This window comes from Rousettus aegyptiacus, unplaced genomic scaffold (assembly GCF_014176215.1).
Source record: "Rousettus aegyptiacus isolate mRouAeg1 unplaced genomic scaffold, mRouAeg1.p scaffold_m13_p_7, whole genome shotgun sequence".
Lineage (NCBI taxonomy): Eukaryota > Metazoa > Chordata > Mammalia > Chiroptera > Pteropodidae > Rousettus > Rousettus aegyptiacus.
This window is the reverse complement of record NW_023416310.1, coordinates 11,194,055-11,208,646: the sequence shown is the minus strand read 5'-3', so window position 1 is coordinate 11,208,646 and position 14,592 is coordinate 11,194,055. Positions and strand designations below refer to the sequence as shown.

The 14,592-nt window shown below is 36.2% G+C and overlaps 1 pseudogene; it reads right to left on the bottom strand.

The window, feature by feature from the left end:
• Positions 1 to 726: 726 nt before the first annotated feature.
• LOC118605689 lies at positions 727 to 845 on the bottom strand (annotated as a pseudogene).
• Between the last annotated feature and the right edge of the window lie 13,747 nt (positions 846 to 14,592).

Sequence of the window (14,592 nt, the reverse complement as noted above, 5' to 3'; positions counted from 1 at the left end):
ATAAGAGCAAAGTTACTTAGAGTGAATGGTATTCTCAGTTGCTTCATTTGCTCGGCGACACAGCCTTGTTCAAGACTAAGGTCATCTTCCTTTGAGCAACAATTTGCCTAGTAGTTACAAGCATGTGTTTCAGAGCAAGACAGACCTGACTCTCTAATTTATCTATCTAATTAACCTATGAAATTCAGCTATCTAATCCTAGACTCCTTATCTCTGAAATGGAATTATTAAAATGCCTATTTCAAAAGATTCTTGTAAGAAATAATAATCTAACATATGAATTTCTTACCAATGGGTCAGGCACACAGAAAGCATTCAATAGCTACACTTGTTCAAAACCGGTAGAAGTCCCATCCCTACTTTTTTAGAGCGCTTACACTATCAGAATGTAGAGAAATTCTCTTTCCTCTTAGAAAACTCTCAGATTTCTCCAAAGGCTTTCAAGGTAATTAAAATGTGTACTTGTTTTTATTATGAGATGGTACCTCTCTACTTGGGAGGAAAATACACTACTCTTTTTTTCAAAAGGTTTGATACTGATATAAGTAAATCAGATGGCAATCTCATTCCCAAAGAAGCCTTTTGTTACCACTAGTTTCCTTGGTTGGCTTTTTTTTTTTTTTCTTCTCAGTAATTTTTTTTTTTTTTTAGGTGAGTCAACCTTTGGTTGACCTCGCAGATTGCAAGAGCCTAGTCGGCTTACAATCCCTTATTTTTTATTTTTTATGCTTATGGAACCTAGTCTTCCTAGGTGGTCTCCCATCCAGGCACTAACCAGGCCCGATCCTGCTTAGCTTCCAAGATCAGACAGGATCAAGTTTGTTCAGGGTGGCATGGCCATAGACTCTTCTTAGAAATTTTTAAAATGACTTCCCTGATTATAAATTATATGTATGACCTCTCTGTCATTCACAAATTTACATCCACAATATTAATCATTTGTAAATAAGTGGACACCAGTAGTTCTCACGGATAATTGGATCTTTGTTTCGTCTTGAGCATATATGAGTCTGAAATCCCTGCCCCTTGCAGTTTAGGTGGGAAGCAAAAAATGTGAACAAATACAGCATGTTACTTGCTCACATAATGAAGAGCCCCATGGGATCCTCTAGACCCCTCTCCCTCTGCCACAGCTGTGACAGACAATGCCTCCTGCTCATATGGCAGAACTGGAGGACCAAAGCAGCATAGGTTATTGAGTGATCAAGTTCCTTGGAGTGTCCTCCAGATTTCCAGTAAACTTTACATAAATGGGGCAAGTGGTGGTGGTGAAATACTTTTGTTGTATTAAGTCAATGAAGTTATAGTTTCTTTTTGTTGTTTTCAGAGGATCTCCTAACACACATGTACAGGAAAGGATTGATTCATCAAGTCTGTGTTGCTTAAAACTTGCATGTTCCGAAAAGAGCCTCTTTTCTTGACTAGCCCTTGGTGGTCAACTGTAATTGGAGTGTGTTTGGAGTGCTCTAACTGAGAAAAGTATTTTGCATGTCTGGAGCTTTGAAGGAAACTGTACTAGTTTGTCCAGGGAGCTTGGGCAAACCATGAAATGTATGGTGGACACCTGCCTTCTGTTTGGCAGGTTGTAGTTTTGGTAACCATAGTCAGTCACAAAGGCATTGTGTGTTTACATGGTCGAACTTCAGGCTCTTAGGCTCAAGCAGACTTCCCTTCCCATGCTACCAGTTTATAGCAGAAAAAATTAAGTGCATCTTAAATGACTCCACTGGGAAAGAAACTCTGGGTAGCTTGCTTCTGGTTTCCACCACATTTGGTGTTGTGGAAATTGCATCGTCTGCTAATTTTCTTTGCATCTGTTCATTGTGATAAACCATTCCCATAAGGATAATAATTTTTGAGTCTGTGAGTCCTTTTAGTGAATCACTAAACCCAGGGATGATATTGGAGACCACTATGACACTCCCTAACTAATATAGAAAATTTGTACTGGAAATGGGATGTTCTCATAACAAAAACCTAAAATATGTGACATTGCTGTTATAGGTCCCTGACAATACTGTGATTCACATTAAAAAGTGCCAGAATGTTTATTATATGTGGTAAAATTATAACACTCTTGTCTAGGGTAATTGAGTTAGATAATGTAAATTATAAACTTGTCCTATTGACCTGAGAGTCTAAAGAAAAAGGTTGGAAAAGAGAATTTTATTAGAGCGTTTTGAATGAAACTGGCCACATTTTATAGGATATTTCAAGAAAGTGATGAGCTCAGGAAAAAAATCGCTATTGAGTGAAATGGTAGAATTATATTCTAGATTTTGCAATATTAGTGAAACTGCTTTTGATCTCAAACTATAGTTAATAAATATAATAAAAATTTTGAAATCAAAAGCCTGTAAAAACTCGGCCATGCAACAAGGAAGGCCTTTCCACTATTTGTTAGTTTCTCAAAAGACTTAAGTGTCTTAGAATAAAAGTCAGGTTAAGGATCAATGCCCAATAAATTAATATCCATATTTAAAATATCTTGAGATAAAAATTAGATGTATGGTAGAACCTTTTCATCTACCATTCCAAATAGACTCAGTAAGTTGATAAAGTAAAGTAAGAGGAAATAGATAAATAAGACAAAAGACTGGACCTGAGAACCTATAAAGAACATTTTTAAAGCAATTTCAGGTATGAGTCCTGGTACACAGATCCGAATGATTTCAAATATGGAAGAGCCCAACTCTGTGTGCGTGCGTGCGTGCGTGAGTGTGTGTGTGTGTGTGTGTGTGTGTGTGTGTGTGTTTATGCAGTAAACCCTTAATATCTGCAGATTCTACATCCACGAATTTAACCAACCATGGATGAAAAATATTCAGAAATAAAAGTCACGTTGTTGCTGACGTGTACTGTGTTGTTAGGCCTGTGTTAGATACTGTGTTGATAGTTTTATCTGTACTGAACATCTACATACTATTTTTCTTGTCATTATTTTCTAAATGATATGGTGTAACAGCTATTTACACAGCATTTACATTGCTTTATGTATTATGAGTAATCTAGAAGTGATTTAAAGTCTACAGAAAGAAGTGGATAGGTTATATACAAACACGATGCCATTTTATATAAGAAACGTGAGCATCTGTTGGGAAGGGTGGGCCCTGAAACCAATGTCACATGGTTACCAAGAAATGACAACGTGTACAGTATTATGTTGCTAAAAAACTTGACATCGAGACCGAAAATGCATATCATTCTTTGAGACTTAAAAACAACCTTTACATTAGTTAAAAGTATTGATTACATTTAGGAATTACCTCTTACAATTCCTGAAACAATCCCTTTAACTCAAGAGCATAAAAACAATAGAAATAAAGTAAGCATTACATATTGGTATCAGACAGAGCAGGGTTTGAAGGCAAGTTCCATTCTGGACAAGGCAGGGAACACAGGGCAATTTAAATAGGAATGTTTGTCATGCCATTTCAAAAGGTCATTTTGGGCATTAAAGGTATGTAATTGCTTAGTATAATTTCTATAACATATCGAGTGTCCAATAAACACTAGCATACATTGTCAAAGTGATCCTTGTGATCCCATGCTTCTATTGGTAGAGAGTGGGTTGAGAAATTATTATAAAGGGAATCTCTTTTGGAAGAGCAAGACAAGTGATTCTCATCATTTCTGCCTGGTGGGATTTTGGAATTTCTAAGGACCAATGAATGCTATGGCTCTCTCATTCTTCTCCTTTCAGAATGAGAATGTTTTTTGCAATTATCCTAGCCATATCACACCATTATATCCTAAGTGTTGTCGTAAAAGTTCGTAGGTTTCCAGTCCAAGAGAAACTGCATTCAGATCTGATGGAGAGACTTAGCCTGTTGTTGTATGAGGTATGGATGATCTTCCTTGGCAAGGGGCTGTGCATTTTGCAGGAAGATTAAACTTAATATATTAGAATTGGAAGAACAAACTCTAGCAGAATTTACCAAAGCTCATCAGTATCCTATTCTCTTTTTCTGCCCTGGTTTGCAGGAACCATACTTCCCAAACTCTTTACAGTGAGACGAGGCCATGTGACTGCTCTGGCTAATAAAATGCATCACTTCCAAGCAGAGGCAGTGAAATTCCCCTGAGTAGTTTCCCAACTCATTATCCTGCTGCTGCAGCTCTTATGAAGGAGTCCTTGTGTTATGAGGACTAAGTCCCAAGAGTGGGTGGACGGGAGCTGCCACCAAGCTTTGCTAAACAATAGGTTCGCATTGTGTGAAGCCAAAAAGATTTCTGATTATCTGTTAAAGCAGCATAATGTAGCTCATGCTGACTAAAAACAGTGTTCACTCCTGAATATCTATGGCTTGAAATTGTTTCCAGTATTTCTGCATATGAATAAGAGCCTTTTCCTCGGTAAGTCTATATGCTGGTTATTGTCAATTTGAGCTCTCAAAGGCTAGCGTGGTTGCAGCATATTAAACATGGAAAAGGGTAGTGCAAGAGAAGTTCTAAATTTAGGAGGTTTGAATTATGAAGGATTTTTAAAATTATGGCAGTGCAGGCGTGGATATTACTTGTCCAAAAGCAGCAAGAAAACATTGAGAGATACTCAACAGAGGAGTGACATATGATATACATTTTATAAATATTCTGGTCTATGTGCAGTTCAAAAATAGAAATGGGGATAACGGTTTTAGTGGTTATTGTAGTTCAAGAAAAAGATGATTTAGTTTAAACAAGAGTGGTCGCAGTGTGAACGGTGAGAATGTGTTCCACATAGATTTTGTATTTAGAAGCAATAGGACTTGCTGATCATGTAAGGAAATGCCCTAGAAAATTATTTCTCTTGAGAGGAATGTAATTTTTGAGAAAGTCAAGAGACTATACAGACTTTTCTGTATTTGCAAAGCTGGAAATTTGCAAAGATCTTGGGATTTATCCCTTGTAAATGTCAAGGGTCTTATGATATCTACTTATTGTAGAAAAATTGAAAAATACAGATGTACCCAAATGTCACTGAAAAGTGGGTATGGATTGCGTCTATGCCACAATTGCATTTCTTCTAAGAACTTCCAATTTCATCTCCTACATTTTTCTCCCCAGCACAAGCAGAAATAGACTTCCAAGTATACCGCCTGCTCCACATACCTATTACCTCTGGGAACACCCGAAGGGATGTTTTCCACATCTCTCCAAAAATTTCTGTAGTTCTTCCTCCTCTCTTATTTGGCCCTCCGAATTTCCCAGTTAGTCCCTCCCCACAATCCTACACACAAACAAGACGGCTTCAGAGGGTCTCCAGGCCAGAGCTTCCATAAATTTTGTCAGATAAGCACCAATATTCATGACAGGATATTTTTAAATGGTAATTTAAATTTTTTATATGAAAACTGTTTTCTTTCATCTCTAACCTCTTATATCTTGTCCAAACTCTCTCAAGAAAACAATCCAATCACAATTGGACCCTATATCATTTCATCTAAAGTCTATGGATTATATTTTTCCTTCATTTTTGTTTTTGCTACAATAATCAGTCCTAAAATTATCTCTTTATGAGACTATTGAAACAACCTCCTAGTAGCTCCCCCATCCAATCCTTTTTGTGGCCAGTCAGCACTCTACAATGCAGCTAGACTAAACACAGTAAAATAACGATCTGACCACCCCTACCCTTCAACTACTTCCATTAAAATCCTGAAATCTTTCAACATCTCACTGGCTGGCTGATAGATCCCAAGCTTTCAGGAATGTTTGTTTAGGTATTGCCACATTGCCTACTTTCTAAAGCCTCATCTTCTTAATCTTTCTCCCTAAAACATGTACTTTATAGACTAATTGATCTAAATAGCCTTTAGTTCCTCAAATGTGTCAGTGGTCTCTCATTTCAGGGCCCTCACGTGTCTTGATCTTTCTTCCTGCAAGTGTACTGCTTATACCTCTTTAAGATCTGAGTTTCAGTAGCTCTTCCTCTATGTCTTTGACCTCTTCCTAAACCAGATTCTGAATTTTGAACAGTAGTTTTCAATTACCTAACAAAGCCTCATTATGCCATTTATCACCTTTGTATTGTTATTGCATGTTTTCTCATCTCGTAGACACCACTTGACTTCACAAAGGCAGGGCATCTCCCTTGCCCCTCACATAGTAGGTGTGTAGCAAATGCCTATTGACTTATTATTGTGTTGGTAGCTTCTTGTGCCCTGATAAGTCACTTGCCTTTTGAAAACAAGCCAATAAGCAACTACCTACGTGAATTTTATGGGGGAGGGAAAATTATCTACCCTAGAGACTAGAGGAACATGTTTTCTCACCAATTTCTCTAATACACTGGAAAATATATGGAGAAAAATGAATTGTTAAAAAGGGAGTAGAACCCTAATAACTAATTACTGTATTTCTGTCTTCTGTACATGAATGGTAGATAGACTGAAAGCATGGTTAGCTGCAAAGATCAATAAATGATACAGGTTTAGATGAAAGGATAAACGGTAGTTATATTTGAAAGCATACTGAGGGAGGCTGTGTATATAGGTTTTATTCATTGATCTTTGTTTTTTGAAATAATTTTAGATGTTTTGATTTTAATGTAATCTGGTCAACCTTTCTCCATGTAATTAAATTGTTCTTAATGCCCACATGACATTCAAATATATAATGCATGTTATTTATTTAGCCTTCACATTCAGGAACACATACATTATTTTTATTTTTTCCTCATTATAAATAATACCCTAGCAAACATTTCGGTCAAATCTTTCTCTGAATCTGAGTGTAATATTAATCTTTGATACTTCTATGCTTTTTTTTTGCTCTGGTGCCTTGTCTTCCTATGGGAACTATGAAATCTTTTGGTGCACCTACACAGAGACCCATTTTCAAAGATAAACTGTCTACTTTGCCAATTCTTAGCGACTTTCTCCAGCTGGGTGTAGCAGCATCCAAGCTATTGAGTTTGAAGACATCGATGCAGTGGAATTGTGTGAACTTGAAACCCACTTAGATGCCTCAAATTTTGGTCTCCTCATTCTTATAACGATGATCCCCTTATTAGCTGCCCTGCTGTTGCACAGGTATTTTATTATTTGCTTCCGTGTTTAATGGACCATTAAGCAAGGAAATATAAGTAAATGTATTTTAACCAATGATATCGTGTGTGTATGTGTAAAAGTGGCTGATAAGTTTTGTCTTATTTGAAATGATTTTCTGTCCTTCGTATCACTTGGAAAAAGTACAGGTGCTTGATTAATACGTCACATGTTTGGATTACATCCAGGGTCTGAGGCTCGGCACATAAGGTTCTTCTCAGTTTTACTCCAAGTTACAGCTGCAAACTCATTTTGTGTATGTGTTTTTTTCTTTTTGATGCCAGATGTACTTACTTTCCCATGTCTTGCTAAATTTCAAGGTCCTTTCAGCACATGGTGTCTTTCTACAAGCTCGTTCCTCTATTAGTAGTATCTTCTACCAATCATTCTCCCACGCCTATTGGCTAATTGACACAAATCAAAGATCAAAAGGTTTTGACAAGTCATTTCCAAAGAAGCTTTAAAAGACACTATGTGTGTATGAGTGTGTTTTTGTGCATGGAGACTATCATTTAATGTTATAATTTTTCATAGTGTATGTGTGTGAGTGAGCATGCATGTGAATGCATGTGTGAGTGCATATGCATGTAAGGGGAATACATATTGAGAATTGGAATAAAATGTGCTTTTTTCCCCCCAGAGTTTCTGTGCAATGAAATCAGTGAATTTCTAGTTAATGGAGAAATAAGGATAGGATTGCCACCTTGGCTTTTACACAGAAGGCAATAGGTGACGGGTTACCTGAATGCTACTACACCTGCACTGCCTATAGCTGTGTGAAGCTGTCAGCTTCCTATCAGGAGACGACCTCACATACCAAGGTGCAGATGCTTCCCTGTGTTAGTTATAACAGGATGTTGGAGAGGGAGAACAGACATGTATTATGGTAGAGAAAATTAACAACCAGCATCTGGAAGAGAAAGAATTGAAAATGACAGGCCAGTTTTAAGAGGCCTTTTGTTTGGGCTTACATTTTTCACCTAGAAATGGACACAATTACTGAAAATTAGAAATGAAGCTGGGCTTTATACAATAAAATGAGATAATTTCACAGCCAAAACAAGTAGGCTTACGTTGAAAGGAAAGCCATTAAAATATACCTAAGCAGTAAGTTAATGGGGGAGAAATTCAATTTGAAAATGAGAGAACATTTTCAGATAGAAAGGGCAGGCAGTGGAACAGTGTGCTTAATGAGGTACAGTAGATATATTCAAGTTTAATCTAGATAATTTTAGATAATTACAGAAAAAGCTTAGGCTAGTTTCCCCCACCCCCCGCTCCACTCTCCACCACGCCCCTCCCCCCAGCCCCGCACACACACATACAGATACTGTTTGATGCCAAGTATTCTACTGGATCAGAAAAAAAATGCACTATCGTCTTACGATCTTGTTGTTTTGTATAAAGTCTATTTCCAAAAAATAAAATTTCAGAGTTATTGTGTAAGTAACTAGATGTCAGTCTCACAAAGAAACTGCGTTGTTGCCAAAGCATGCTCAGACAAGAATATTTGTTATTTTCATTGCTCCCGACCCTTACGCTTTTGCCCCGAGAATAAGCTCATCTGGGTGGTCACCCCCTTCTCTCTCTTCACCTCACTGATTGTAAGCTGTCCTAGGAAATAATGCCTTGGCGAATGGCTACTCTCTGATTGCCCAAGGCTCCTGCGTTGGTCGTGATGAGATTTCCCAAGATTAAAAGCTTCTCACAGTTATGCTGCTATGTTCGTGGCAGCATTTGTACTCACATCAGGTCAGAAATACTTAGGAAAGTTACTTTCATAAGCTCAAGTTTAGTCCAGTTCTAAAAATATGTTCGTAACATGTGTCAGCTTATCTAAAAAGGTAATTCAACAGCTCAAGGCGACTATCTCAGGGAACATAAATTTTACCTTTCTAAATGCGGTGTAGAATCAATGCTTGGGTGTGGCTACTGACATTATAAACACAACATCTGACCCTAATGTCCAAGGCACACGTTCTCTGGGTGCTAAAGCAAAGCCACATACCCAGCGAAGACCACCACGCAGCACATGTGAATGTACTGATCCCCTTAATAATTTCTCAGATAAAAATAACTATGCCAGCTTCATTTCTATAAAATAAAGGAGTTATCAACACTATCAAATCATTTCTTATATATGTTAACAATGAGGACTATGTTGGTCCTTCCATCGAATAAGCTGTTATTCTAGTTCTTCAGTATTAGAGATATAATATCTCGATAATTTTTCTTTCAGTACTTACTGTTTATTTCTGGAAACTCAGTAAAAGCTATTAAAATCTCAGAAAGTCTATAACATACCTGGTAGTCAAAATAAAAAAAGTTGCTACTAAATTCAGTTTATATAAAAATCCCATATCATACCTTTTATCTAGGAAACAAACAAATGAACAAACAAACAAAAACAATGTTCATATGCTCCATGCAATTGCTTTCTTGATTGCTTGCTTATTTACAAATCAAGATGTTACCCAACAATGGGCAGCATGAGCATTAAAGGTACTTTATCTAAATTCACCCTATGGGCAATTTAGGGGCAGCAGAGATCTGCAATTGTCTCCAACAAGTAAAAACCATAAGTTTATCTCTTAATGCAGGGGTCCCCAACCCCTGCAGTGTGGACCAATAGCCGCTTGTGGCCTCTTAGGAACTGGGCCGTACAGCAAGAGGTGAGTTGCGGGCAAGTGGTCAAAGCTTCATCTGTATCTACTGTCACTCCCAGTGCTAGTATCACCGCCTCAGCCCCACCTCAGATCATCAGGCATTAGATTCTCATAGGAGCACTGGTCCCTGATATAGAAAAGGTTGGGGACCACTGTCTTAATAGATCAAGAAAATTCAGAAGAGAACCCAGGAAGCAAGAAAATCATGTTCTGAGTCAAACTAACAGAACGTCAGGGGTGGATGGCCACAGATCCTCCTATTACATTTGAGTATTCTTGTCTTGTATTTTTGTGAATTGAGGCCCAAATAAGTTTTGTTTTTTTGTTTGTTTGTTTTATTTTGTTTGATTCAGGGAGTGTGAGGGCACAGTGGAACTTAATAAGAAAGCGCCTTTCATAGATCAAAAGCCTTTCCTTGAAGAATGCATCTAAGTGTGCTAGCAAGTTTTAGGAGAGCTGCAGCCCATCCCCAACTCCCTTCTAGGTATTTCCATTTGTAGAGCAGAATCCTCACTAGCATAATACTCCGAGCCATTCTCTGGCCACTCTAGAACTCAGCCTCCATAAGGAGAAGTTGAGTTTACCTTTTTAGGAGTTTGGGAAGAGGAAATGAAAATGTGTGGTCCACCTTCCTTCTCCTCTCTGTTGGAAATTGGAAATTCCTCTATGTCATAAGGTTTATAGTCATGAAACCTGTTCCCTTCAGTGGTAAGGCCTGTGGATTGAATAGTGTATCCTCATATCCCCACATCTGATTCATTGAGCAGTGAATTTTAAGAATTGTGAAGTCTAAATTTACATGTGGAGAAATTTTCAAAAAACCAGGGCACATGATATCTTTGTGATTTTCTTTAATATTTGTTAATAATTAGTTTAGAATAACTTCTTTGCATTTAGTAATCTCTATTTGTTTCTCAGCCCAGCCTGTAAGTCACTAAGAAATATTTTATATAGCTCTGAGATTATAACTACTATCTTTCACCATTGGATTGAGGCAAGCCCAATTAGAAAATTATTCTTTTTTTTATATTAACATACCAATAAAATTATACTCCTCATCAGTTGATAATTATGCTTCTGAATATTGAAAATTCAAATAGCAGCACTATCTACTAAAATATGATAGGTTTTATTAATAGACAAATAGAAATGAAAGCTCCTGCCTGATTTGAATAAACAATTTTCACAAACATAAAGGTAGAAAGTAGCTAATAATGAATACTAAACCAACTCTTTAGTCATTATTAATTATTATTATTATTATTATTATAAGAAATTTTATACCTGGAGTGTCTTAATTTTGAGAATTAGTCTAGTGTCAAAACAGTGTCAGGTCATAGGACAGTGGGAGAGAAATTGAAGAATGCTTTAGATGAATATCAGATGGTATTTTAAGAAAGTCTATCTTTGAAAATGATTGAGGAAGATCAAGAGAACCAAGCAAAAGAGAAAAGGTAGATAGTTCAAAGAAATTCAAGGTTGCAGAGGCCATGATTCAAATGAAAGGGATTTTTAAAATGTACTTAGGACACAATACTCCAAGATTTAACTACTTTTAAGGTTTTGGCTGGACAAAGAGGAAATGTTTTTATTGATAACCAGTCTAGAAAAAGTGATTAGGACTTGATAAAGGGAACACAAGACTATAGTGAAGATCACAGAGCTCAGACTGAAATAATTCCCTTGTGTGGAACTAGGAAACTATTGAGAAATGCTACCTCAAAGCTAAAGATAGAGTACATACTAAGAGCTAATGGAAAACTACCTCCTTGAAGATTGTGATAATTATAATAATATCTTCTATGCTCTTTGAATAAATGTAATAGAGAAAGACTCAGAGTACCAATGTAAAATGCTCAAATTATTGTCGAATGAGGTTCAAGATGAGTTATCATTATATGTAGAGACACAGATATTAATCATTTTCTCAAGGAAAATGTGGAAATTTTATAAAGTAAGAAATCTAAGGCAAGATAAAGAATGGGCAATATAAACTAGGGGAAGGCAGGTAAACATCTCAATAGACAGAATCCAGACCCAGGCTAGATAGGGGGTTAAAAGAAGGATAAATCTTAGATATGTTACCCCACTCAGGGGAACAAAAGTAGAAATGTTTGGGCAGAGCCAGAAGTGACAGGCAACACATTTCTTACTCCAGAGGATCCCAGTAGGGTCTGAGACATATATTTTAAAAAATGTAGAAACCCGTTTAACAGAGACTATTAAGCACAGCTGTTTTTCCAACAACCTAAGCAATGAATGCATTTATACATCAAGAGGGACTCCAAACACGTCGTGAGGGCAGCACCCAAGGTGGAAGAATAGACAGAATTAGGCTGATAGATGTTTGGGGATATCAGGAAATTGAAGACATTCAATTATGACTGAATGAGGCCAAACATTATTTGGAGAACAAATAACTGGAGTTGTCCAAATTATAAATTAATGTATTTTGCCAGTAGAGATGCCTGTCATCAATGTAAACACCCCACTGTCAGAAGAAAGCAGCACACATAGGAAAGTTTTAGACTCAGAGTAGAGAAAGGAAACTTGATAATTAAAAAAAGAAAAGAAAAAAAAAAGCAGGCAGTTAAAGTCTCTGAAGAATAACAGGACCAGAAAGGAAGGCTCATGACTCTCCATTCTGATACTTTGCTAGGGCCAGAATATGAACAACTAAAATAATCCTTAAAAATTTATTTTTGATGCTGTGTGCCCAAGTGGTATGATTACATCTTCCTTTCTGGAGAATGAGAACATTGAACATGTTCTTTCTTTTCTTTTCTTTTTCTTTTTCTCCTCTACCTATTCTTCCTTCTTCCTTTGTCTTTTTTCTTTTTAAAGGGACATAGAAATGTATGACTTGTTTACAGAAAAAAATATAAGAATATAAGATATGGTGACAGAAGATTTTAATTTATTTTAATATTTTCTTTTTTAGATTGACCAGAAAATTTATATTTTAATTTATTTTCTTTGGGTCTATACTAGCTTTATTTTGAAAAATCTGATAATATAAGGTATTTGTATTCAAGTTGGGCTATATCGTTATTGGAATTTATATCAGTGTTGATATTGTCATTTGATCCCACTATAGACTTCCTGATAGACTGTTTTGGACAAAATGGCTTAAAATAATTTGGTATGAAAGAAATCAGAAAATTCTAGCCTTAAATGCAGTGTAAATGTTGAATGGACATGATATTTGCACTGTTGTAATGTATTTTAAATTTAGAGGCAGCAAGACTGTGTTATCGAATGGTACTCCCAGTAAGATCATCAAGAATAGTTGTTATTATTGAGGGAGTGGCCTGTGAGGGTAGAGCAGTAATGTTGATCTTCGTAGTGGAAGAATAAACACACTCTTGGTTGACCATAAGCTTAGTGGCTAAGCCCAGTGAATTAAGACAGAAAGACATGGAATATTTGAGAAAAGGTACTTCATCCCAAGCTGATGATTTCTTACATGGGTTTAAAGCCTCATTATTGTAGCCATTCTTGCCTCTCCTCTTTACTATTCCTACATAGAGGTGGAGTAAGTCATCATATCGATGAGTTTGAGAGAGGAACTCGATTCAGCTAGCCAGTTCCCTTTATTCTCTCACTAAGGTACATGTTGGCCTGAGAAGACACATGCATTTCATTGCTTTTGGCTATGCATAGAGTACAGACAAATCTGGCTCCTTTTTATCAAGATGGGAGTGGTAATGAAAAATGCATTGAATTTAGGAAATTGTCAATACTTTGGGAATACATCAAATTTAGAAAACCATCAATAGCAAGAAGTTATAGAAGTCTAGTTCTCCTTGAAGAACATCTCTGCTCATGTTGGAGCAGGATGATGAACTCTTAGAAACAGATCTTAGATATATACTTCATCTTTGAGGAATCCCGCTTTGAAATCCTCCACTAGAGCAGGGTCTCCTAACCAGCACATTTTATGGGAGTTGGGTGGTGTGAGGCTGTCACCAGAACTCATTCTTGAAAATTATGAGACTCTAATCAAAGTAAATGAATAACAATAACTAATTGAAACCACGACTGTTTTCAGAGGAAAATGAGTTTAATAAACTTACCAGTTGTCTTTCCACCATATCGAGGAGCGGTATCACCATAGAGAACTGTATGCTTATTCCAAGTATTTATAAATTAGCACATAGACAAACTAAATTATATTTTCATTATTTTAAATTACTAAGTAATCAATAAAATAGAATTTATCATGTTTACAAATTTTAGAAAGCCATTAAACAACATAATGCAATTATTTAGAAGTTTGACTTTTATAGTACAAAATATATCTACTTCAATTATTTACTTCAATAAAAACTATACATATTTTACATATGTTTTCACATTTTAAGATTAATATGTTGGCTTGTATTCAATGGATAAATAAGTAAACTTTTACTTCAAAGTCAACATAAGAAACTTGAAATATTTTATTATATAGCTCACTAGTCCACCAGTTATTTTAGTAACTTATTTAAAAATTGACAACAAAAGATTAACTTGCAAGTTGCCTTTTTTACAATCCCTAAATGATTCCTAAGTTTATAATTAATGAGCCTAAAGAAATAAACCATTTTTTTCGGTATCGGTAAATGTATGAGGCATTATAATAAGAACAATCAATCATTTAATTTATCATCTTTTTCACATTATGTTCCCTAGCTCACTGATATGAGATCCTTTAACTCAATTTCTAACAAATAGGTGTTGAATAATGCACAGAATAAATCTCAGTATATAGAGGAGTATGTGTCAATGTCATAACTTCCTCATCCATGTCCGATTATTCTCCATCCTTAACAATATTCAATTTATTTTTTGTAAAGAAATTCATTCCCAGGGGAGGTATGAACTTTACTTTGTTCAGCAAACTTGATGGTTGGGTG